Source organism: Dreissena polymorpha, chromosome 15, assembly GCF_020536995.1.
Source record: "Dreissena polymorpha isolate Duluth1 chromosome 15, UMN_Dpol_1.0, whole genome shotgun sequence".
Classification (NCBI taxonomy): domain Eukaryota; kingdom Metazoa; phylum Mollusca; class Bivalvia; order Myida; family Dreissenidae; genus Dreissena; species Dreissena polymorpha.
This window is the reverse complement of record NC_068369.1, coordinates 7618005-7622698: the sequence shown is the minus strand read 5'-3', so window position 1 is coordinate 7622698 and position 4694 is coordinate 7618005. Positions and strand designations below refer to the sequence as shown.

The following is a 4694-nucleotide window of genomic DNA, read 5'->3' as shown; positions in this document are numbered from 1 at the left end:
TCATTGTTGAAAATATGCATAGAAATGTATCGTTGTGTGTTGTTTTCATATCCATTTGTTTAATAAATGTTTATTGCGTTGATAAAGACCAGAACCTCATTATTATACTATATAATTAAGTCAAACCACTATTACGTAGATATCAACTGTATCACTATGGAAATGTTAATAGTTGATATTTAAGTCACATACCTTCACACAAACACTACAAGGCACCATACCTAGGGTATGGAGTCACACAGACTCGGAGTCATTACGAAGTGTTCCGAGGACATAGGTCTCCATACATAGTCCGAGACATAGGTCTCCATACATAGCTCCGAGACATAGGTCTCCATACATAGTCTCGAGGCATAGGTCTCCATACATAGTCCAGAGACATAGGTCTCCATACATAGACCCGAGGTCAAAGGCGTACATAGTGAGGTTCGAGGTCATATGATTATAGCATTATAGCATTTGATTATACTTGATTTACTGTTTCAAACCAATCATTGAATAAATAGCCAATCATAAAGCAAGGTAGCTTGGAAAATTATATACTTTTGTATTGTGCTTTGAGTTATTTTCTGAGCCATACTATAAAGACCGACGCTCGGTCGAAGACACGTTACACGTGGATGTGTTCGTATTTTTAAAGCATTCATCAACATGCGTTTAATACGATACTAAAACATCACTTTTGTTGTCAAAGCAATAATAACGGTCAAAATAAAAAATACTGAATATATATTTACGGTAAAAAATAGGTAATATGTTGAAGACCACACCACTTTTGTTGTCAAAGCAATAATAACGGTCAAAATAAAAAATACTGAATATATATTTACGGAAAATAATAGCTAATATGTTGAAGACCAACATGAAAAGAACAACGTCATGTGTAGTTAAATGAAGTTATATTTAATAATTTCTATTTGTACCTACTTTTTTAGCTTAGACTTCAATACGAAATAGACGATGTGTACGGGGAAGCGTTCTAACAATTGTTGACCTTTATGCTAAGTTTATAATGCACTCAGCAATCATGACATTAACCATCTGCTATCTCTAATATTGTACATTTTAGTAGTCATAATGTAAATGCATGTTGCGTTCGTGTCTTGATAGTTTTATCATAATTACAAGTCAAGGGCTTTCGTCGTTCATGTATCACTTGCGTGCATTGTGCCATTGTTAACGTCAACTAAACGCACTCAAGTTACATTTTATGTTTTTGTCTGTGCACCGAAGATCCGATTTGTGTTTAACTTCAAACCACCTAATACCACGAAAACGACGCACCTGCAACAACTGTTGATAAGAGGAACGGTATATAAGTGCCGAAAGTCTTCCACTGCTTCGTAAGTATTCTTACAGCAAGAAGATGACCAAATTGGTTGTGCTCGCTCTACTTGTTGCCACTGCGCTAGTGGCCGTCTCGGCTGCTCGTAAGTACAGCGCACACAACATTTGTTAACGTGTGCGTAGCATTTCTACAACTTCCATTGCATTTGTTATAACGTTTCTTTGATGTTCAAATGTTCACAGGACAAATTAAACGTGAAATCTTCTTCAAATTGTAAGTTGATTTTTAAAAATTAAAACATATAAATACGAAATAAATTCGTTTTGAGTATAGATCTAACTTCTATATTATTATATGGCAAATATATATTCTCGAACGTATTTAGCAAGTCCAGAACATGTTATTTCTGTTGACACTCGGGATTGAAATCAAAGCATGCCTTAACCAACACGACTCCGTTAAAGAATAGAATAGAAAAAGTTTAGAATATTGATCAAATTTGTGTATTATTATGCAGACAATAAGTTTCTTCGCATGAGCTGTGCAAGACATGATCATATTGTTACTGTAGTCACTCGGCAATAAAATCAATAAAATACACCCAAAAAGATTGTTTATGATTGAATATTCCATTTTTAGGTGTCATACAATAAATTAGAAATTTACATAACATTCGCCTTATTTTCGCTTAAATGTTTAGATGTTTATCATTTCCAGTAACAGACTTACGATAGTTATCAATCATAACAACCATGAACATGGAATTGTTATACACAATTGCAAACAACTGAACGTTATTGTTAAGCAATTGCTCATAACTTTGATTCATTTTCTTGTTTTATATGCCAGTGACGGGAATTATATTTTTTTAAATCCACATATTTTCAAACACCTATGTTAATTTAAGCCGTGAAGCGGGACGTTGTTGGATGCACAACCACAGCTGCTTGTCATACCTTCTGCCACGACCATCAGCACGAAGATGAAGGGCAGTGCATAAGCGGAGTTTGCATCTGCAGGACCGGTTCCGAATTTTCTGCTTACATCTTTGGCTAACAAGCCAGGTAATAATAAATAAAAGGCTGTGTATCTGTATACAAATAATACAAACTGAATATGTTTGGAATTGCAGTAAATTGTCGTTGTTGTTGCTGCTGAGGTTATGTCAACTGTATTAGTTGACGACAAACAAACAGTTAGCTCGTGTTTTCATTCAGTTATGTTGATATTAAAGAAATATTTTATAAACTTTGAATAAGCATTTCATTTTCTTATTGTTTACACGTTAATCTTTGTGTAAATTGTGTGTTTCAGGAATGAGACTAAGACAACGTGATGTCAGTGATATGTAAATATCAAATAAAACTATTAAAATTCTATTTTTTATTCATATTTTATGCGCCTGTGTCACTTCAAAAATATATGTCCATGACAAAAAGGAATCGTGATACAAGATTCACTTTTCTATGATATTAATGAAAATATAAACAACAAATGCATGTGAGTACGATTTCAAATAAGTGAAAAAATATTATAACTTTGTGCAAAAAACGCTAACCCATGGGCCAAAATGTGTCCGTTCATTTCCGAACGATATATAGAGAAAACATATACTTAAGTGTTCACGCATTAATGCTGCTCAATCTGGATGAATTAAAGACGCTTATAATGTTGAGATCAACAGTTCAAAGGTGAGGATAACCTGGGTTGTTTTTTTAAACAAAATTTGTTTCTCATTTCTTTTAGAAACTCTTCGACCAATTATATCTCCAATTAGTATGCTGGAAAGTTGTGCAAAGGAAAACACCTATCAACTTTTATTTCAACAGTCAAGGACACAGTGAAACTTGAAAGCACTTTGACCTTTGATCATCCAAAACAAGGTGATAATTATCTTTTAGGATAACCAGTCAGAGTCATAGGGGCCAGAGGTCAATATCGTTGATGCCTGTTACATACCAACCATTCCCACAAAATGACCAGAGAACATAAAACAAAATATTAGTATGAGTAATAAGACCAAATAAGTATGCAGTCTTTACAAAACAATGGCCTCTTTGTACTTTGAGATCAAGAGATCTGTATATCAACGAATTATTTACTCGCATTATCAACAATACAAGTGTTAGGCGAATTACAATCAATTAATAAATATACGCATTGAGATGCGGTTCGGGTATACAAAGGATTGGTGTATGCAATTCTGATGTTTATGCTACACGTATATGAGTTCATAGCATGCAAATAATTTCTTAATGTGATATCAATATTTATTTTAAAAAGGAAACTAGAAATTATAACAAAAACAAAAACAATCGCAGGTATTATGAAGAAATCTGAAAGATCTAAAAGGCTTTAACATTGCAAAATATATAAGTGATGAAACTTAATTGATACGTTTCACAGACTTTGATCACAATTTTTTTCGAAGTAGTTCAATGTATTACATGGCCGCTTAATGCAATATGTGGACCTCATATTTCTAATAATTGGACAAAAACATAGAAAATAAAATTCAAGCATACCTGTAGTGCACACTTTATTATTACGATCATTAACGTTAATATTATTAAATGTTCCTCTTTCGATTTCTAAATGATGCGAACACAATCGGAATCTACTAATTGCATTGAAATGTTTTATCAGTAGCTTTGCGATTTAAGTATGTTTCAAAACTGAATTCTTTTTAAGTGTGGTATAATATTTAAGCTTACTTTTAGACGTTATGCATTCCAACCCAGTGCGAATGTTAGTACCACGTACTGTGTATTAAAACATATTCATTTTACTCGGAAAACCACAAATACCTGAAACCTTTGCAATCAAGAGTACGGTACTTTTAAAGTTTAAAGAGTAAACGCATTATGACAAAACAAATTGCAATCAATATTTATAAAAGCATCATCCAAATTTAATGTAGTAAATATTCTATTAATAATAGTTTTCTGTGATTTTACACAAATATGTAATGGCTCATTCTTTAGAACTGGCAAACAATAAAAAGCGACCAAGTTCACCTAGTTCTTCAGTATTTGAGGTTTGTTGACGAACCCCAAGTATTTAACTTGCAGAATAAGAAATGCAAATTATCAACCCCGCGCATATCGTTAAGTCCTCTAACTTTGCAGCTCTACGTTAGATGTGTTAACATTGAGTCGAGGTGTAAAAATTTAGTTTCAATATTTAATGCGATTAAGCCGAGTAGTGAAATAACGTACTTTAAGAGCCTGCTCAGTCAGTGATTTTACTGAACGTTTAAGTGAATCGTTATCGAAAATTTAACATCTTAGTACGTAAACAATCTGCTTTCTCAATATTGTCATTTTGAGTTCTCATTGTGAATATTTCTATATTAATTCTTTTGAAAATAAATATCTTAGTTTTCCAGACATTAATATTGAGACCC

General features: G+C 32.9%; 1 long non-coding RNA gene across 1 annotated transcript; it reads left to right on the top strand.

Annotated features, from left to right (window-relative positions):
* Positions 1-1262: 1262 nt before the first annotated feature.
* Positions 1263-2667, top strand: LOC127860951 (uncharacterized). The gene is made up of 3 exons (XR_008039976.1): positions 1263-1430; positions 2196-2352; positions 2603-2667. It is a non-coding gene; the product is annotated as an uncharacterized LOC127860951 (long non-coding RNA).
* Positions 2668-4694: the final 2027 nt, after the last annotated feature.